The sequence below is a fragment of the Mustela nigripes genome, chromosome 14 (genome assembly GCF_022355385.1).
Source record: "Mustela nigripes isolate SB6536 chromosome 14, MUSNIG.SB6536, whole genome shotgun sequence".
Classification (NCBI taxonomy): Eukaryota; Metazoa; Chordata; class Mammalia; order Carnivora; family Mustelidae; genus Mustela; species Mustela nigripes.
In genome coordinates this window covers 76,185,232-76,207,252 of record NC_081570.1, presented here as the reverse complement: position 1 = coordinate 76,207,252, position 22,021 = coordinate 76,185,232, and the positions used below count along the sequence as shown (strand labels likewise).

Here is a 22,021-nt window from a genome sequence, read left to right as displayed (position 1 = left end):
GTAGCAAAATATATGAGGTGATAAGGAAGGAGTCACACTCATCACTGTCTATTGAATATATGAATTCTCAATGATCTATTATAATGGAGTCTTAAAGAAAAAAGGCAATTCGTGAATAAGTTAAGGTGACAAAATTGGATAGTTGATTTTCATTTCCTTTCCTTTGCCTGTAATGGAATGGGCATGGCCAATTGCATAAAAGAGTAACAAAATGCCTAGAAAATCCGGAAACATTACTATAAACTTTTGAAAGATTATTCATCAATGTTTAAACTAAAGCAAATTCTAACCACTTTACATGTCTTGACTCAATTATTCCCGACAACAACCCTATGGGGTAGAAATTAGCATTACCTCTGTATCACAGATCAGGATACAGACGCAAAGATACTAATTTGTCCAAAGTAACACTGTTAGCAAATACCAGAACCTGGGCAGCCTAGCTGGCCATAGTCTACTTCTAACCAACACATTTTACTACCAATAAGGCACAATTGGATTGGGCTTGCTTTTTCCAGCATGAAAGTTCATGGCGGAATATTCCCATGGGTATGGCAGATGAAAGCCTCAGAGTTTTTCCTCTTTGCAGCAAAAATGCTTTTCAGGGGTAAGAGACCCTTAAACATGCAACATGCAACCCTGCTGCATGTTGCTGAAAAAAAGGAATACTGAAAAGAATGGAAAAGCCAGGAAGAAGAGTTGCTTCCCTGCCTTGAGTGGAATCCTGGATTGCAAGGCTCCAGGACTGCCTGGCTACGGCACAAATGAGTTAGCAAGGGAAAGGAATGCAATGAACCCCATGTACTTTGATCTTCCTGAAGCATTTGATACAGTGTCCCATGAAATCAGGATCACTAAATCAACTGAAACTTATGTGGCAACAAGAACCACACAGGCATTAAACAGGCTAGAAAGAAAAACACTGGCTACATGTACTAGTATGATGAAGAAAAGAACGACAAGGAACAGTGTTCAAAAGTAATTCGGAAATCACTCATTCTGTTATAATCAAATGTGCACATAACATTAATTTTGGAGGTGTAAAAGGCCAAATGAGGACAAGCCGACCGAATCCGTTAAATTAACAGAGGCAAAGAAAAGCAAAATCAGTTTCATTTTTGTGCTCCTTTTAATTTTCAGGGAGGGGCTAGGATGTCCAATGGGTACTAACCACCTCTAGACCTAAGATGCCAAGGCTGGGCTAAGTAAAGTAAGCAGTGGCAAACTGGGTACGTTTAAAATTTGGGGACTGTAGGTCTGAATTTCAAAAAGCATGATCCTCCTATTCCACACACCACCAGTGAAGTTCCATGAGAAATAATATTCCTTTCAACAGGAAGATTTTGTTAGCAAAATCCAAAGAAACGAAGGGGCTCGAAGGCTGAATTTGGAGGTCAGATGAAAAAGTCAGTGGTGTATGTATAATCTGGCCCCACTACAAATATGCCACACAAGCAGAAGGTCATGAGAATGGTTTGCAAAGACACGGCAAGATAAAGAACAGCAGAGAAGGAAGAGAGACGAGAGCTAAAACTTGGACTAACATTATTTTTCTAAGCATAAATTATAATATTTAATTTCTTTAATGTTGAGAAATTGCTTCTCCCTTGGTAGAGCTCTTTGCCTTCCCAGCAGAAATTATACTTTAAACGTCAGTAATTGATTTAGAACTCAAGAAATGGGAGTAAGAGAGGTCTGTAACACTTGGGGAAAAAATGGCTTAAGTTCAGGAAATGTACAAGTGAGCAGCATTTCATTCAACTCCTAAGAGACTGGACAGAACTGGGAGCCCTCTAGTCACCCTGCCCCAGGCAGTGAACTCTAGAACTCATGCTCTGAGAGATCATCGATCAACCATCACCAAGGAATTCCTACATATTCCATTTCCTTCTAAATAAAGGGGAAAAGGCAAATGTAACACAAAGACATAAAGAGTAGAGCCACACTACGTTCTTCATATGTACAGGTAAAGTATGTGAAAATGACCAAGTTGTGAAAATTATCTTACCCAAGCATTGATTAGTGGCCCCCTCCCACGGCTTAAAAATTATTCAAACAATAACAAACCCAAAATCAGGCTCCATCCCCCATGTCCCAATGCCCACAGGACCTAGTGCTTGATCTGGCTGCACTCAGACACACCTGCAGGGCCTTATAAACACGGCCACTCAGCCCAGGCCACACACCATCAGAATCACTGCTGGGAGTCGATTTGTGAAACTGTCCCTCTGAACTCCCAGGGAACCCTAAGGTGCAGCCACGCTGGGGAAACCTCTGCTGCATTCTACTCCTTCCTTCATGCCACGACCAGAGTTGCTGAAGTCAGAGTCTGAAGCAAGCAATGTCTCTTCTCATGAACCTTTAGTGGAATAATCTTCCAAGGCAATGGAATGAAGTCCAAATTCCTTAGCAGGACAATCCATGCCCTCTGAAATCTGTCCCAAACTGCTTTTCTGCTATCCTTTCTCCCCACATCTCTCCTTCTGGCAGAGCACCAACCCCCAAACACATTACATGCTGCTTTTGCATCTCCATACTTCACCGCCCCAGTGTCCCCTCAATCTGCCACCCTTTCTCTACCAGTCAGCATCTTTTACACCATTTAAGGCCCTGCTCAAGTTAATTTTCTGAAGTAGTTTTGTGTGTGTCAAATCTTCTCTGATCTTTTTTTTTTTTTTTTTTTTAAAGATTTACTTATTTGAGAAAGAGTGAGAGAGGGAGGGAGAGAAAGCCTAAACAGGGTAAGGAACAGAGGGAGAAGCAGACTCCCTACCAAACAGGGAGCCCAATGGTGGGGGTAGGGGGGGACTTCCATCCCAGGACCCTGGGACCATGACCTGAGCTGAAGGCAGATGCTTAACCGACTGAGCCACCCAAGTGCCCCTTCTCTGATCGTTCCAATTAAAAATCAGTCTCTCCTTCCTCTGAGCAAACATCCAAAAAAATATAGCTCACGTAGGAGCTATCACATATACAGTGGATGCTGTGAGGAACTGTACTGCACTGTCCGCACGCCAGTGTCCCCGCTGAGAGCAGGGGCATCCATAACTCATGTTTTATACTGAGTGGACAGATCCAGGTTCCAAGTGTAGTTCTTTTCGGTACAACCAGCACTGCAATCCTTAGTGTAAGGGCCTTTTATTTAGTAGGTTATTTAAACACACTGTGCCTCAATTTTGTAATCTTTGAAATGTAACAATGATAAATGATATCCACCTTCATGACTGAAGTGAAGACAAGGCATGAAAAATGTCGGGCTCGATATGGACCACCTAAAAATTCACCGAGAGGACAGCTTTTCATTACCGTTTCTTATTCATTTTTGTTTCCTAAGCTACAGGAATGAACTGCAGGACACAATGCTCAAAAAGCATTTGCTTTCAAATAAGCAGTGATTTCTTAATGCCCTTTCTCCTTACCCAGTTTTGTTCTGTCGTGAAGGGTATTTCATAATATTTCTATTGACAAGTCATCTCTTACTCTTCCTTTCCTCCTTCAAAAACGATTGTACAAAATTCTAACGAACAAGCCATGTCAGTGTCCCTCCTACTCCAGCCTGACTTTCTGCTTTGAACTACAGTGACTGCCTGCAGCCACAGTGTCGCTGCCCAGAGAATCGCCTGCTTCACCCTGACAACAAACAGCACTTTGTAGGCAAACTGGAGGCGAGCCCAAAGTAGGAGGGGGAAAAGCCAAGGGAAAGGAGTTTAGGCCAGAAACAGAGTTGACACCCACACGATCGTCCGCACTGTAACACAGGTAGAAGCGAACAGGAAAGGAAAGACCTTCAAATCAACACAAGCCTTCCCTAGTACTTCCAAGCATCCCCCTTACCACTCACCCATGGATGAAGATTATGGCCACAGCTCACACAGGCCACGCCGGTCCCCTCACTGCCTGACACACGCGGCTACTGTTGTGGACAAATGACTGTCCTGTCCAACGGCACCTGCTTTTCCTCAAACCAGGCACACTGCTGTTACTATCCCCGCCATCATTCCCCCTGGAGAGGAAACCCAACATGAACTAAATCCAAGGCCACACCATCAGGAGAAGCCAGGGCCAACACCAGCTCTCAAGTCCTCAAGCTCCAGATGCACGGACCTCCCACGGCCTTACAACCAGTGTGGAACGTGATTTTCAAAATGTTCTCAGAAGCACTCCAAATCCACTAGTTGTAAAGGTAAAGGTAAAACCATTTTTGTGCTCTTAAAAACAGTTCTGGTGCCAGGAGTGAGGGCTGTCAGCAGCAGTGAGGCCCGGATGGCGGCCCTGAGGAGGATCTGTGGGGTGTGCTGGCAGGCCGGTCCAGGACGAGCTGTGGCTTTCTGTTCCTGGATGGAAGCGGCCTCCTGACAACTGTGTTCATTTGGTTTGGGGAGGAGCAACTGGGGAAGGGGCAACATTGTCATTCTTTCTTCAAAGCCAATCTTGATCCTAACTTTAAAGCAAAGGTAATGTGGGAAGCAAAGGAGTTTCTAAAGCAAATCTGCGATCCTTCCTGTGACAGAGTGTGAGAGGCAAGAATGTGGTCCTCACAAGCACAGATCCTGAAGCCACCAAGGGCTTGGGTTCCCATCACTGCTGGGCCACTGCTGGTGTATGACCCTGAGTCCCTCAGCTACTCAAGGTCATGGGGAAGTGCAGCCAGACTGCAGAACTCAGCTTCAGTGCCCTAGGCTACACAGCGAGGGGGGGGGTGGGTCAGGAGCAAATGAGTTACTCCATGCAAAGTGCTCCAAGCAGTGCCTGCAGGCGTGAGTACTACCTAAGTGTGTCCTATTATTTCCAGAATGGCAGTCCTCTCTAAGATTGGGTTCTGCAAGTGTATTTTACAAGAAAGTTCAAGAAGACTTCTCATATAAATGTGTTTATCCATAATGCCCCAAACCAGCACAAAGATTATTTACAGGTTTCACTTCCTGATAGGATCTTCCAGGATTTCCATCTGTGGACTAGAGTCCCTGGAAGACCAAACGTGGAATTTGAAGAATTCTTCTTCTTCCCAGCAATAGTGCAAGGAAATCTGCACCCATTCTCTCAATACTGCAAACTGGCTTCCATAATGAAAAACAAAAACAAAAACCAAAGACCTTCATTGCCTTAAACTAACTAATGTGGGGGGGGCACACATTTTTAAAAATGCATTTTTTATTCTGAAAATGCATTTTTTATTCCAAAGTTACACCAGCTGAGAGGGCCACGGTTCAGCTCACGAAGGGAGGGCAGTCCTACGGACTGGAATAAAACCTGCTGAGGAATCAAAAGATTTCCTTCCCAGAAAATGCTGAAATTCCAGGAACAATGTGCTACACTTGGGATGATTAAGAGAACAATGCTATTAAAAATCCCGTCTCAGGCTAGGTCTAGCCTCAGCTACTAAGAGGGTCTGCTCAAGTAACCCCTCCTCTCTGAGCAGGCGTTTGTACAAAACACTCACGGAAACGAGGAAGGCTCTTCCCCAGAAGAGCAGATACAGCTGAAGGCGGCTGCACTAGTGGCACACAGCAGGGGTCTGAGGTCGTGCCCTGCACAGGGGCACCCCGCCAGGGAGCAGGGGCAGAAACCCAGCCTCCACGGCTCCCCAACAGCGCGCCGACCGGGCAGACGCAGTCCTGCGGCCACTGACTTCACACAAAGGGACCGTGGGGGCCGCTCCTAGTCGTGCGGCGCACAGCAGCCCTCCACAAGCAAAATAAGCTGGTGTCCAGAGCCCCATGGGAGCTGGGGGCTGCCGGGCAGACCCCTCGGACGCGGCTGCAAATGCGGTTTGCAGCGAACCCAGCCAACTTTCTGCAGGGCAGACATTTGCCAGCTCTCCTGGCTTCCTTTTGGTTATCAGCCACTCTGTAGTCTCTTCTTTCCTGCCTCTGTATGCTCCTTTGGGAGGGGAACCCTTTCCCTTCCTTTCCACTCCAATTCTCCTTTTGCAGGAGCCACAACACAAATTAATGCGCTCCCAGGAGGAACGGCAACATAATGGCTCTCTGCCCACCCACATGGATTCTATCCTACTTCTAAATATTTATCGGGTCACAATTCTCCCTTTCTCCTGTAAGGACTCTACTTGTCTCGCCCTCTGCTTCCTATTACCCCAGATCGAGTTTGAGATACAAAGAAATGCTCCTCTTCCATATCTTCGGAGGGTAGATGATCTTTCTTTACCTCCAACTGGCGCTTACCTCTCGTTTTCTACTCCTGGTCCACCTGCCCCCTCTGCCTACCCAGGCCTCCATGCCTCATTCCCAAACTATGAGTTTGTCACTGAATCTACTACTCCTCAAGCAAGATAAGGCTTCAAATGCATTCATTCCAGAAATATAGCGTAACAAATTTAAAGGGCATTAATTGTCACCATTACAAGTATGGGGCTTTGGGGGATTTTTGTTATTGCTGTTGTTTTTCTGCTTTGTGTGTGTATGGGGGAGGGGGTGCAGAGAACAATGAAATCAAGTTCTGATCTGTTTCCATTTAAACTGATTGTCCAAGGGTACTGCACTTTTACTCACATCCCAGGCTTCTGTTTACTTGGCCACTAAGCGCTCTCTATCTCTAAGGACCTAAAGCTTACAGGCTTTAGGTATCCAGCCCACAAAGCCATTTTGTTTGGTCTGTAGGAAGTTCTCATTTAAAATGTTGAGTTAGCCAATCTTTTAAAATCAGGAGATTTTAAAGTAATAATCCAGCTTTCTGGTTTACAGTGAAAAATCAGAAGATCTGGCAAGACCTGCCCACATTCCCATATGGCAACAATTGGCTGCTGAACAGATCAGCTAAACAGAGCCCCTTTAGACAGACCTGCACTTTTTAGTTCAGCCCATGTCTACCCCACTCCCTCCTGATCACCCTACCCGGAGGCTGAGGACCAGCTGCCACAGATCGTCCTCTGTGAGGCCCACTTGAGGTGGTGCCTGGCGTTTGTTTTGAGACCCTAGGGCAGAGCTGGCCTCCCAACACTAAGGCTCCTTCTGGTTGGTGCAGAAACTACAGATAGGATTACAAAGTTTCGGCTACGTACAGCATTTGCCATGCAGAAATAACGTATAAGAGAAAGAACTAAGAGAGAAGAAAATGTACCATAATAGAAAGACATCTGAAAAGAACTAGGTTAAAGAGAGAGAAAAGCATCCCTCCCTCTCTGGGCGTGTGTGCGTGGGACTGGGGTGCATTTGTGCAAGCTGTATTAACACCGCAGACCATCTTCTGACTTGTACTTCATTATTGGCTAAAATGTTAGTGTGAAAAATAAAACCGCTGAAGTAGAAAGTCTAACAGAATGAATTCACTCCCTTGAAATGATAATACTTGAGCAGAATAAATCTATGAATGGAGTATAAATATGTGATCTAGGTATATGGATAGTGACGAATTCATTGTTTATTTACAGGACACAGATAGGATTCTTTATTGTTTCCCTGCATATGTTTGCTATGGCATGAGTTTCTCAAGCACTTGGAGGCAACCCCTTATAAACACCAGCTATGTCTGTATATATTTACGCACAGCAGTTGCTGTAAGGTCACATCTCCCGAGGAGGAGTAAATTCCTACGACATATACCACTACAAGTGGCATTCCATAGCCAACACTGGTGACAAGAGAACAGACTAGAAAAGTCACCAGAACAAGTGATTTTAAAATACCCTCTCTGTTCCAGGATCAACTTACCCTCAAGTGGTTTTACGCTGGCTTGTATTTTTGAAAACGCTGTGCACTGGTGAGAACACTGGCCCGGAAGCCTGGAGACCCCAGTGCCACTACGCACTCCTCTTCACCGCCTGAGGTGCCAGGTTCAGATCTCATCCCTGAATGAGGAGCACGACCCAGACAGGTTGGAAGGTCCCTCTATACCTCAAAATCCCATTCTCTCTCTCTCTGTTTTTTTCTGCCAAGAATATGAATAGGTATCATGAAATGAACAGAGAGAAATCAAAGAGACATGAGAACAGCAGATAAGAGAACGGGCTTTGAAACGACAAAAGTAGCTTCAAATTCCACCTCCACCATCTGTTTTTGTTCATTCATTTGTTTTTTGCAAACCACATAACCTCGCAAGCCTCAGTTACCTCATCTGTAAGGCGGGAGTAGTCCACTTTCCACTCAGGATTGCTCTGAGAATTGAATAAGAATGCATGTAAATTCCAAGGCAAAGGTTTGGACAAGCAAGAAATACCTAATAAACAGTTATTAGTATTAATTTGGGGTATTCCAAAAATTGTCCAATTGCTTCTTGACCAGCTTAAAAAAAAAACCTAGCTATATCTGATAATAAATTGACTATAAAAGCTTATTCGGTAGGGTAGCGTCATGGATACCATTTTCCAATGAATTTTAATTTTCAAATACTTCTCAGAACTAAGCTTGGAACAATCAGTGATGAAAATTTTGACTGATGGTACTTCACGTCTAATGTGCTGGGCATAAGTCTGTCCTGTCTCCACTGCATGAGATCTGGAGAGGCAGCTTTCTGGTGATCAACATCCTTCAGAGAGAACGGCTGTCTTGCACTTCCTTTCTTCTCCCGCTTTGTAGAATTCACTGCAGTGTTGGTAATCTGTTGACGCTGAGATTTCAGCAAAGGAATTTATGGGTTGCTGGGGAAGTGAAGCCTTCTCTGGCAATGTTCCTAACTATTACCAGCAAGCAGAAGAGGAAAGTAAGAAGGGTTTTAAGAAATGTTCATAATGGAATCTAACGTTGACTGCGTGAACCTGGCCCAGCAGGAGATGTCCACAGGTGAATACGGACGTCTTGAAAGCCTCAGAGCAGTGGTAGTTCCCAGACTTGATTTCAAACTAGTAAAATCCAAAAGGAAGACTATCATAAAATTGCCAGGGCTTCGGTGACCAAGAAATGACCCGAAAAACCACAATATCACCATTCTTCACAAGAGGAAAAAAATTAATACCTCAAAGTAGGAAGAACCCAACATTTTTTTAAAGACCTTTTGAATTGAGGAAACACAGCATTAAAATCAAAACTGAAAAGCTGCATTGTCATCATTATTTTCTTTCCCCATAGGCTAGGGCAACTCTCACCATGCGCGCCCGCTGGAAACAGACTTCCAGTTGGCCCCATTACGCCATCCAGTGCAGGGCGCAGCACCTCATGGAGGCACGAATGGCCACACTGTGAACCATCCGGTGTCTTGGTCATCACCTTCCAAGGATACAGATGTATCCACAGAGCTCCGTGTCTGTCTTGGTAACGAACTGTGAGCCTGTCAGCCTCCAGTGTTTTGAAACCTTTCTGAGAGTGTCTCAGTCAGTATCCAGCCTTTGGGTACAGCTCTGTAAGACAGTGGTTCTCACTCTCGGCTCTACATATGGAATCACTTGACGGCAGAGAGAGCTCTTTTCAAAATGAAACTCCACACCCAGAGATTTTGATTCAATACCTGGGGCTCAAGTAACATCAAAATATTCCCCAGACTGACTCAGATGAAACCCAGGCAGGGCTGAGGAAAACAGGTGCCGTATTTTTTGACTTCACCCTGGATTTCTGTATTATAAACCTGTAAGGTGCACCTCTTCCGGTGTTCCTTCAGGGGACAAACATGAATGGAGGGCCTGCCATGAGCAAGACACTAGGAAATCTGTGGAGAACAAGACAGATATGCCCCTGCCCTCATCACGCTGACAGAGAACCGGAGCAAGAGAAGAGGCAGGCAAACTACATTCCGGTTTCCTGGGATTTGGTGAACACTCCAGGTTCCTCTGCCCTTTAGCTTGTGGTTTCACAGGTTTCAATAACATCTCCCTGTCTTCTTCCCAGATACCAAAAATCCCAGTATTTTGATCAGGAAAGCAGACAGGCAAGGCCCTGTCCTTTTGGAACTTCCATTCCAGCAGCAATGTCTACATTTTCTGGGTACCATTACATTGGTTGTTCTGGCTCCAGTGTCTTTCCCAAAGTCAGGCATCCCAGCTTTGAACAAAGATCGTGGAAATTCAAATAAGATTGTTTTCTGTTTGGTTTCCATGATGGCTTTTTTTTTTTCCCCAAAAAAATCTTTTTGATAGAGCTTAGTGTTTCCTGTCTTTTTTCATCTACAAGAGCAAGTTGGGACAACACTGTGGAAAGTGTTTTCAAAGTCCCTTCCTGGGTTTTGCCACCAAAACACCACCCTCTGACAGTTCCATAATTTCTTTCTTAGCACCTGACCTCCTACCGCACAGAGAGAAGCTCACCGGCAAGTCTTCTGATGACTCACATACCCTAATACGGTTTCCCTGGAGGAAATCCCCATTGGTTAGTTATTTCATAATTCAGAAGAGCTTGCTGTCATCTGTAAACCTAGAAATTCCACTGTGTGCTCCTTCTTTTGGATCAATTATGTAAATAAGGCCCGAGGGACCCACTGTTTACACACCTCCAAGCAGAGGAGAAATCTTTCTATCCTTAGCTTTTATTTGTGGTCTTTAAGGCGGATGAGTTCTAATGTCTGCTCTGTCACTCCTGTGTAAGCTATAGGTAGTCACATCACCCCCCTGGGCCTCGATTTTCTTATCTATGAAATTCAAGTGTTGATACCTTCAGTAAAATTCTACCTTTCTATTCAAACGGAACATCACATCCTTAATTCCAAGGTGACTTCATGTTTGATACAGCCCTTGATAGGATAAAAGGACAGTATCTAAGCGTTTTCCTGTATTTTCTTCTCTCAAGAAATCTCCTATCTTCACAAACATCCCCTCTTCTCTCAGGAATATCCCTCATCTCCAGAGGACATGGGACAGCTGTTCCATGTGGACCAGAATGGAAGGGAGAGTAAACAGACTGATCATCTGGGCAGGCAACATACCAGCAAGGGATAGGGGCACAATGGACATTTATGACAAAGAAGGTGCACGTTAGCTGTGAGATCTGGGATTTTGTTCTAGCGCTCTCAATGTTGGATGGCTACCATCGCAAACAAATAATTTATTTAAATCTAGTTTGTTGGATAGATCTAGTACATTTAGAGAACTTGGCACTAAGCTCTCTCTGAACTGCCTGCTTCGAAAGACATCTGCGCATAGTGATTCCTAATGTCATTTCAGAGATGACATGTGAAATCTGGTAAGTATGCAATGATACCAATGACAAGCTAAACCCCAATTCTGGGGGAAAAGGCTTGTTTCTAAGCCCCAATCCCCTTTCCTTCCCAAATGTAAAGTTGTCACTAATGAAGTTATCTTGGGCATATTAACAAAAAGAAAAGGAAAAAAAAAAAGCTTGGTCAGAGTGGGAACCAAGTCCATGTGTTTTTGTTTTATTTTTTTCCCAGTACCACTTATCCTATTTACCTCTTCACAAATTTCAAAAGCAACTCTGATCTGGCAAGCTTCAGATTTGCACAGAACGTTAGAAATTCTCTTCCAGATGTCTAAACAGAATTACAAAGACCCCAGAGGATGGAGTACAGATTTCAGAATCTTGCAACAGACTCAAATTAATTTCAAAAGGGCATCACGGGTACAATGCAGTTTGACCACAAACACAGATTTCTCAGGAGCTCCTAAACTAAGGGCCAATCAATCCCTGGAATTCACTTCCATCACTCAGCATCCCAGGTCCAGAATAGGACTAATAGTGCCAAATTACTGGGTTGTGAACAGTATTAATACAAGTGGCTACAAAGCTTTTGGCAAAGTCATCCTCTACTCCTCTCTCACAGGATTAGAAGGCAGAAGAAAGATTTGAAAATCTCAAAGATCTTCAGACTGGACTAAAATAAATAGGATAGCACCGAATATGGACAAAACCCAAAAAACTTCCATTTGATTTCACACACATACAAAAATCTGCCCAATGAATACAGGGATAGAGCAGCTCACACAACAGAGTGTCAGGATGTTTTGACTATTTGGACAGAATTTATACATGGATCTGTATTAGCTATGTGCTATTAAAAAAAAAAAAAGGAGTTTTGTGAGTATAAATTGCAGTAATCAGATGCTTATGCCTTGGTTTCAGTAAATAGTGGTCTGACTGTACTCTTTGTTGACCAGAACATATTTCAATTATTGCATTCAATTCCAGACACTGTTACCCTCCATGAGAGAAGCTGACAGATAAGACATCTAGAAACCATGTCCCACACAGGACTATGAAAAGAAGTGGACTATTTTGCACTGAGAAAAGGGGAAGGATACATCATACTGTCTTTGTGAAAGATGTCAAAGGGCTGTCCTGATGATGTGGGAAGTTTCCAGGAGGCAGTCTTCAACTCAAATAATTATCATACATAGTTCAAAGATACAAGAGCATGTCCTCATAAGTACAGAGTTCCCGGTTTCTAAGGATGGTTAAATAGAGGCTGCCTAGCAAGTGTGAGAATTTACTAAAGAAGTTAGACCAGGACCTCTCAAATTCCAATTCTGAGTCTGTGATTCCCCACCTACCCAGTATTTCACTGCCGTGGCTCATCTGCCACGATCCCTTGAAAATGCCCCTTTCCTCTGATTATGTTTTGCCCAGATCCTAATCACTTCAGGCCTGAGCACAGGAGAAATCTCCTAGATTGGCTTCCCAACCTTGACATCCCTCCTCACACGTCAAGAACCACCTCCTTCAAGGCCTATTCTGAGATGTAACTTCACTTCATGGTAACCTTTCTGGTTAGTGTTAGAGCATGGTTTCTCAACCCTGGCACTACTGACTTTTTGCCAGGATAATTCTTTGGAGTGGGGGCTGTCCTGGGCATGGCAGGAGGGATGTTCAGCTACTATCCATTAGATGTCAGTAGCACCTGTCTCCCAGCTATGACTCCAACCCAAAAAAAAACCCAAAAAACAACAAACAATGTCTCCGGACATTGCCAAATGTTTGCTGGGAGGCAAAATCACCCCTTGTTGAGAACTACTCTTTTTGAGGCAAATGATTAACAGCACTGACCTGTGGTTCAAGTTTTCCACTAACTAGATTCTCCCCACCGTCATCAGTCATGTTCTCTGCTCTAGCCAGGCAAACCTATTTACTATCTGTGACTTGTGACAAAGCTCATTGCTTCCCCTTAATACATGCTCCTTCCCCTTTCCCCAAAGCACACAACACTTTGTTCTGGCTCCAAAAAACCCTTTCCATTCCACTATTCCTTGACATTTAGAAAAAAATAATCCTTTGCTTCTGGTGGTGTCCTCACCTGTACCTGTCTTACTGGTCCTCTATTTGTACACAAATCCTCTCCTTCCTTGTTAAGGAACGGCAGCACCCACTCTGTTTCTCTGTTTGCTGCTGGCGCTCAATAAATACCGATTGGTATTTCTTAGAATGGCAAACATCAGCTCCAATTACACATGGAAAATACATGAAATCCCTTACCATCTACCATTTCAAGAACATCTGTGATCATGAGTACACAGTCTGAACAAAAGTTTGACTTTTTCATACATAGTGCCAATCTACCTACCCAGCTGGGATTGAACCAAGTCTAACTTCCATCATAGAGCTATCAAAACAATTCAGCTACTGGGACAGGACAAACACATCAAAATATTGTGAAATTAATCAAAAAAAGCTCAGCACAATATCAATGTTAAGGGGAAAAGGCCAAGTTTTGACCAAGTTTTTTTAAATTCTGTAAACCTCGGCAAGGAGGAAAAGATTCGAAGATGGCTCCATACTTCCCCTGTTCCTTGCATCATCCACTAACAGAAGAGACTGGGGGAACCGGTCATCTAAGGACAGTCTCCGCTCTACCTGCTAATGTGTTAAGTTTTAATCAACGAAGTACACACACGCACACCCTCAATAAAAACGAGACAAATCTAAGATCAAATGTTCAAATACAAAAGTAAACCAATGCCAATTCATGATTTGGAATCCTTCCCCGCCTCCCCCCCCCCACCACCAGCTCCAGGGATTACTTAATCATTTTATGGGAGGCTCCCTTCCTAACCTACAGAGATCAAACACTCCAAATTGACTTTGCTGGATCCTTACTTTAGCTCATCTCAGGATCTTTCCTCTCTCGCTTTGGCATTTTAAGAGTCTTTCAGTCAACTGGTGTGGAAGACAGGAGAAGCGACAACTCGAGCCCTTTCCTAGCTGATGGTAGGTGTTTGGTCAGTATTTGTGGACAATAAAAAAGAAATGTTGTCTAAAGACCTCATTTATCCGTTATGGTGCAGGATTCTTCCCACGGGTTAGTAAAAAGCAGAGGTCCCAGAAGCTGTGGGGGGAAGGTCTGAATCACTGTCATCCTTGGCACTTAAAAGTGCCCTTTGGTTGTTTTTGAGATAAACAGCCCTCACCATTACTGCAGACAGCAATGCCTTGCCTATCGAGACTCTTCCAAAGTCCAGCAGAGAACCCAAAATAGGTGCTCAATAAACGATGCCGGAGTGGAATTTTATTATCAGAGCTAGGGAAAGTTCCCAGGAGTCAGCTCTCTCCTTACTCCTGTAGCTCTTTCAAAATAGGTCCTCAGAGCTTTCTCTGCTTAACAAAAAATATTTTTCAAATTCAAGGAAGAGGAAAGGAGAAACTCCGCAAAGCAGAGGAAGCCATGTATGAGTCCAAGAAGCTCAAGTTGGGCCCCGCAGTTGGCTAGGACTCCCCAGTATCTATTCTCCATCTTTCTGCCTACCTCTTGAGTGCTCGCTCCCTATCACCTTTGCGTTTCTTTCTTTCCTGAAACCATACCCCCCACACACACCTTCTGCCACACAGCCCCCCAACTGCGTGCTCCTTGGGACCACAAATCCCCACCTCTTCCTCTACAGCAGGGACCTACCTCTCCTCCCTCGAACCTGCAGCAGCTCTTCTTCACTGCGGCTGGCTTTTTAAGAAACACAAAAACAAAAAACAAAAAACAGCCCACCTAAAGCCCAAACCCTAATTTCTTTATCCCTAAAGGATACCCCAAATTAGGGGGGACATTAAGAGGAAGGCCTCTATCAACCCTCCAGGAAGCAACTTCCCCCAACCCTCCTTCCCAAGCCCCTCGCCAGGATACGAGCAAGAAGTCCAGTTCCCAAGTGCCCACGCCTTCAAACAAGCTAGAAGCGGATTATACCAGTACCCAACCCGGAGATGGCCCGCGGCGGGCAGGGTGCACCTGCGGGCCCCCAGCTCCCTCCCTCCGGCGCGGGGGGCGGGGCGCTGCCCTCATTCCCCGCCCAACCCACCCGGCGCGGGAAGCAGGCGCGGGGGAGGCGTTTCGGGAGAAGTTAAAGGGCTCACCTTCTGGGCTCCGGGCCAGCAAGGCCAGACACCAGACACCCACCTCCAGGAGGAATCGGCGGAGCCGAAACCGGGTCTCCCCGCCCTCCCGACTGCACGGACGGGGGCGAGAGGAGGGAGCGCGCGCGAGGGGGAGCCGAAGAGGGGCAGCCCGCACCCTCCTCTCCCGGGGTATACCGCCGCCGGCCCAGGCGTCCGCGGCGCTTGCCGCTCCAGCTTGCGGGGAGCGGCACAATCTTCCCGGCCGGAGCGGTCGTAGACGGGAGACCCGCGCGCCGCCCGCGTCCCCCCCGTTCCCGGCCCCCGCCCCTCGCTGCGAGTTCCCGGCCGCAGCCTCAGCGCCCGCCGCGGGGCAGGACGCCTGCGCCGGGGAAGGGGCGCGCTTCGCCTCCGGGGCGGCTCCCACTTGCGCGGCCCCGGCCACGGCCCCGGGGAGGCGCGCACCAACCTTGGGGGGCAGCCCGAGCAGCCTGGCCGCCGAGCCACGGCTTATGCTGAGGCGGGAGGTGGCGGCATCACCTGCGGCGGGCGGCGGCTGCACCGGGACGCGCCGGGGCGGCGAAGGCGCGCGGCGCCCTGGACCCTGCTCCCGAGGCCCCGCCCGCGGCTGCCACCTCGAAGCGCGGCGGAGGAGCCGGGGCACCACGGGCGGCGGCAGCGGCGGCGACGGGAGCAGCAGCACATGACTCTGTAACGGGGGGAATTAGACAAAGCGTAACATGGACTCCGGGCCCGTGCAGGCGCTGCAGCTCCGGGACCAACCGCAGCCAGCGAGCGCCGCGACTGGCTCGGCCGCAGCCAATGGGGCGGGCCTGGGCCTCCATGTGACAGCGAGCGCTTTCCCCCGGCCGCCCGGCCGCGCCCGCAGCTGGCCGGCCTCTCCCGAGGGGGCTGCGCGGCAGGTTAGGTGGCCCAGGATCCGGGACCCGCGGCTAGAGGCTGCCAGACGCCAAGCAGGTGCATGGGGCGGGGAAGATCGCTAGTCGCCGAAAGACTTACCTGTCAAGCGCCTACCTGAACACGGCGCCGCGCCAGGCAGCCGCTGTCCCCTGGCAGGAGTGGGGCAAGGTCAGCAACCTTCGCCCTTCCTGGGTCTATCCTTTTGACTCAAACTCTGATATTAAGACCTAACGTGAAAGGCAATGAAATGGTAGGGGGGGAAGTTGCGTAAAAGTCATTTAAGCAGCTTCCAACCCAAGGAGAAAGTACTTGCCTCGGATCTGGGGCAGTCACAACTTTATCTTGGCACGAGTAGCTTCCCAGCCTCGTTTATTCCGTCTCTGCTATTAAAGATACATTGGAGAGTCCGTTCTTGTCTTAATCCGACTCTACTCTTTTTTTTCCCCATTCTTTTTTGCTAGAATTGTCTTGTGTCTGAAGCAGACAGATGAAAGGTTGTCCTCTGCAAAGAGGTGTTTTCCAACCTGATAGTTTTCCCTCTTGTTTTTTGTTTTAAAATCGAAATGGATTTCCCTTCTTTCTCGTGGGTGGGGAGAAGCAGGAATAAAGAAATAAGGCCGGGGGAGATTTGGAATTGTTGGTTTATAACAAAGCAAATGGTTCCAGCCAATCCTTCAGTATCTCCTTTTGTCGGAATCCACCCTTTTCTGTGAACAATGGGAAGTTTCATCTGGATCAGGATCCCTCCATGTCAGCGAATGTTCGATCAGCATTTACTCAGTGTTCGAGTGTTCTTTGTAAACATGCTACACAAAATGCGATGGGGGTACTCAGGAAGGTGTGTGTTCGGATACAGCAAGGCCTTAAAAATAATGGTTTTCTAGGGTTTCAGGAAGGGCTGGGGAGAGAAGAGGGGGATAGAATGGACCCTAGCATAGTAAACCTTTGTGGGTCAGGCATGGAAAGTGAAGAAGGGCAGTCCTGGCAGAGAAGAGTATGAACAGAGGTCCAGAGCACGCTCAAGGGACTGTTCTAGACTAGTTACAACATGACACCAGATTTTGAGCCCTTCTGACCTCTGGCTTTCCCACTTTCCTCGCCCCGCCCCTCACATGCCAGCAGCCTCTCCTGTTCCACACACCCAGCCAAGAAGGAGGTGTGTGGGCAGGGGCTGTGTGGTAAGTGATTTAATTACAGTACCAGATTTGCTCATCTGGGAGGTTAGAGCAGTTTTAAAACTGTTAACATCTAGTGGTGTAATATTTTGATTGAAAACACCCCATTATTATAACTAATTTGGAATGTTTTGCTGTTTGTAAAAACACTTTGTTCCATGTTTTGATCTTCCCTGGGCTTTAACCCATGATTCTAGATCTGAGAGAAACATGATTTCAAGATTGGTATAAATTGAGAAAAAAAAGTAATACTCAGAAAACAGTCAAATGTGGACAAACAGCTATTCACACATGATATACGCATGAGTATAAATTGGGCAAATCCCTTCGGAGGACAGTTTGGCAATTTTGGAAAAAATAAGTATGTGTGTGATTTTTGACCAGGTAATTCCACATCTGGGAATTTATACTTCAGGCTTATATATGCAAAAATGATGTAGTTCAGAAATATTTACAGCTATATATAAAAACGTATGTATAGGGATGTTTGTTGTAGCATTGTTTGTAATAACAAAAACACGTAATTGTGTGTAAATCTAGTAACGGAATCCCAGTGGAAACTATTTAAGCAAGCTCTGCTAGATCTGTAAGAGGAAACTGTATGTAGCCACCAATAAAAGTAACATAAATCTACTTGTACATGGAAGAGTGTCCAAAATCTGTAAGTGAAAAAAGCAAACCGCAGAACAATATAGGTAGCATGATCCCATTTTTATTTGCATTTTTTGTCTCAAACATACATGTTATAAAACACATGCTTAGTGGAAATCTGGAAATACATATAAAAAGTAGTTAACAATGGTTGTCCCTGGATGTGGTATCACTACACCCATTCACTTTCTGTTACAAGGTTCTGTGTATTTGCATTGTTTTCATGTTGGGCACATATTATTTTGATAACAAGGAAAATAATAAAAACATTTCTAAAAGTAAAATTGGAAAAAAAAAAAAGTAAAATTGGCAAGAGCTCTACCAAGGACAAATAATGAAAGATCACTCTGATGGTCCAGGATGTAAAAAGTTGTCTGCTTCCTTTATACCCCAAGGAAGACAAATAGGAAGGGGATAACAGAGGACAAAAACAGATTTGACATTGGATTCAAAATTAAGGAATGTGACAGAAAAGGAATCTGCGGCTACTCCACATATGTCTATGGGGATGGGGGGGTCCACAATAAAGTTTCAAGGAAGTTCTGTCCAGTAAAAACTTACAGAGAGAGAGCACTTACTATCATTGGCTGAGTTGTGATGGTCAGGAATCAGGAACTTTTCTAGCACTGGGTAAATCACACTAATCACAACAACCCATGCAGAGCAACCTGGGCCGGGCACTGCTCTAAGTACTTTACATATGTTTCCTTCTGGTCCTCATAGCAACCCTAGAAGATAGATACTCTTCCTATCCTCATTTTTTAGGACTGGAGACAAAGGCCTGTAGAGGTTACGTAAATAGTTCAAGTTCACAAGCCTGTAAGTGGCTCTAGAAGTAAGCAGCTGAACTACCCTCTAAAAGGACCCTTTGGGATAAAGACAATTACAAATGCATCTCTTTTTAGCAAGTATTATAATTCTAGGTTGATCTGTGCTTACCTAAACTATATTACTTGGCATGCCCTGAGGCACTCAGTAATACTGAATGAATGAATGAATATTTGACTTTCCTATAGAGAAGAATAGACCTCCTTGCAGGAGTGATTTTGCATTGTTTGTGTGTGTGTGTGTGTGTGTGTGTGTGTGTTTTTGTCACCTGGTAAAGTGCCCAACATGTGGTAAGCAATATGAATTTCAATAATCTGCAAACATGTTTTTGAAATATTGTGAGGAAATCAAGCTTTATAAATTGATCCCAAGTACTCTAGGGTAGCTTATGAATAATATCATGATGAATTCCTTGTAAAGTGAAGAATAGCCCTGGGGCACAGGGCTAAATCGGGATGCACCTGCATAACCATACATAAATAAATACAGACTATATTTGCTTGGAAAGTGGCAGTCATGCTAAAGAGCTGAAGGGATACAAAATTTCATGTTATGTGAGCCTCTTTTTCTCTTACCTCTCCATTTCTGAATGGGGAGAAGGATACATATCTCAGGTTATTGTGAGGCCAAGACTGACATATGGAAAAGGCTTAGCTAAGTGCCTAGAACATAGACATTACTCAGCAAATGCTACCTATTCTACATGTGTCCATATAGCATAAATATGACCCAATTTTTTAAAGACTTATTTATTTTAGAGAGAAAATGAGAGCAAGGGAAGGGGCAGAGGGAGAGAGAGAAGCAGACTCAGCGCTGAGCATGGAGCAGGATGAGGGCCCATCCTAGGACCCTGAGCTGAAATCAAGTGTCCAACAACACTTAACCAACTGAGCTACCCAATTTCTTAAACTATTGTGACTGTCTAAACTCACCGTTACAGACCCATTCCCCTTACCTTGATTTATGATTTTTTTCTCAGCACTTATTATTTAATTATTATACATTTTTTGTTCAGGATCTATCTCCCTCTGCTAGAATATAAGCCCTTTAAAGATAGGAAATTTTATCTGTCTTGATTATTGATGTATTCCATGCATTTAGAATAGTGTTTGGCACATTGTAGGCAGTCAATAAAGATGTTTTAATGAATGAATGAATTCAGTCTGGGAGCTCACATCTATATCATGCTTTGAAATTGTAGAGTAGGGGCTCAGTCCAAGCAAATGGAAACCCAGTGGTCTCCTCTTTCTTCTGTCTGACCCTCCCACTTTCCTCTTCTTTCTATTGCTTTAGATGGGCTAAAACCATTTAACTTCTTAGACTTACTTAAACTCTCAGCCTTGGAGGTGGAGAGCAAACTGTCATCTTTCTTCACAGCTGAGAAAATTGAAATATTGGAGACTAGATTAGAAAGTAGCAAGCAGGTGGAGGGAAAAGAACAGTGTGGGGGAAATGGATCTGGGCGGGGATGCTGGGTAACTCTCCATGACTATTGACGTAACACGAGATCCAAAGAGGAAGGGAAATTGCCAGACTGTTATAATTAGAAATGATATGGTGAAATTGAAACTAGAAAAACCGAGGGTACATGTCTTAACCACAAAGAGGAGAAGTGGACCTCTCCCTTCTAAAATGGATTCATAGAGTGAAAAAAAAGTAGGGTTGTCTATCTAGGCAAGCCAGGGTTCCTTACTGGGACTGTGTTTTCTTCACTGGGGAGAAATTTTTAAGAAAACAAATAAAAAGTATTAAAAAACACCAAATTTAAGCACATGAGGATCTGTACCCATATCTTCTGCCGTCCTGCCTGCCACCACGAGGATGAACTACGCATGTTTTATCTAAAGCCAGTTTTTTCACTTTTGCACCCAATCTCATCCAATCTCAAAAGATCATGACAGCAAGTGTCCCTTGTCTCCTATGTCACTAATTTCCCCCTCTTTGCCGGGCTGCCTTCAACCTTTTAAAAAATGTGGTTGCTTCCTCCATCTTAAAGAATAAAATGTCTCCTGACCCTGCCTTCGCCACTCCACTTCTCTTCTCTCCTTTGCCTCTAAATGTCTCGCAAAAGTTGTTTATACCCCTTGTTTCCAATTCCTTTCTTCCCATTCTCTCTTCAACTCAGTCTAATTGGAGTTTCACTCCCAGTGTATCACTGAAACTGATCTTGCCAAGGTAACTGACAACTTCCACTTGGCTAAATAAAGCACTGAATCCTTTATGGACCTCTCAGCAGTATTAGACACCGTCCAGAGCTCCCTCCTCTTTGGTAAACTACCTTATCTGGTCTTCTGAGACACCACACTCACTCCCTTTTCAAAGAGCTCAACCACTCTATGGCTTGGAATTCCTTTTTTCTATGCCAACAACTGCACATTTATACCCCCAGAGTATTTCCCTCTCTTGAGCTCCAATTTTCTTTTTCTTTTTTTTTTTTAATATTTTTATTTATTTATTTGAGAGCGAGACTCTGAGAGAGAGTATGAGCAAGGAGAAGGTCAGAGAGAGAAGCAGACTCCCCGTGGAGCTGGGAGCCCGATGCGGGACTCAATCCCGGCACTCCAGGATTATGACCTGAGCTGAAAGCAGTCGTTTAACTAACTGAGCCACCCAGGTGCCCTTGAGCTCCAATTTTCTAACTGCTTTTTTGGTTTTCCCACCTAGACTCCTAACAGATACTGTAAACTTAACAAGTTCCAAATCAAACTCCTGATTCCCCACACCCCAAAACCTGTTCAACCCACATAGCTTTTCCCCTTTCAGTAAATGGCAACTCTGTCTTCCCAGTTGCTTGGGCTAAAAGGCCTTGGAGTCAGGGAGTGGCTTAGTTCATTGAGCATCTAAATCTTGGTTTCAGTTCAGGTCCTGATCTCAGGGTTGTGGGGTTGAGTTCTGCATGGGGCTCCACACTCAGTGTGGAGTCTGCTTGTCCCTCTTTCTTTGCCCCTCCCCCTGCTCATGGTCATTCTTTCTCTAAAATATATAAATAAAATCTTTTTTAAAAAAGCCTTGGAATCAGTCATCCTTGACCCTTTCGTCTTTCTATCATAACTTACATTGAAACCATCAGGAAATGCTGTGGGACCTACCTTCCAGACATGCACCTCACTGTCATACCTTGGGTCCACCCACCATCATCTCTGTCCTGGATTAACTCCTACGCCACTTAACTAGTCTATATGTTTCCACTTGTATCCCATCTCTCCCCATGGGCTAGTCTCAACAGCAGCCAAAATGAGCTTTTTAACATGTAACACAAATCAGCTCAGGCCTTTCCCCAAACCCAGGGATACCTCCCTT

At 45.1% G+C, this 22,021-nt stretch overlaps 1 protein-coding gene across 4 annotated transcripts in view; it reads right to left on the bottom strand.

The window, feature by feature from the left end:
* LRRC8D (leucine rich repeat containing 8 VRAC subunit D) overlaps positions 1-16,500 on the bottom strand; it is a 120,233-nt gene extending 103,733 nt beyond the window's left edge. Inside the window, exon 1 of one of the 4 annotated variants that reach the window (XM_059375346.1) lies at positions 15,616-16,500. The gene's annotated coding sequence lies outside the window, so the exon portion shown is untranslated. Of the gene's footprint in view, positions 1-14,718; positions 14,980-15,167; positions 15,537-15,615 lie in introns of those variants that run through there. The other 3 variants (XM_059375349.1, XM_059375347.1, XM_059375348.1) reach the window with 3 other exon arrangements.
* Between the last annotated feature and the right edge of the window lie 5,521 nt (positions 16,501-22,021).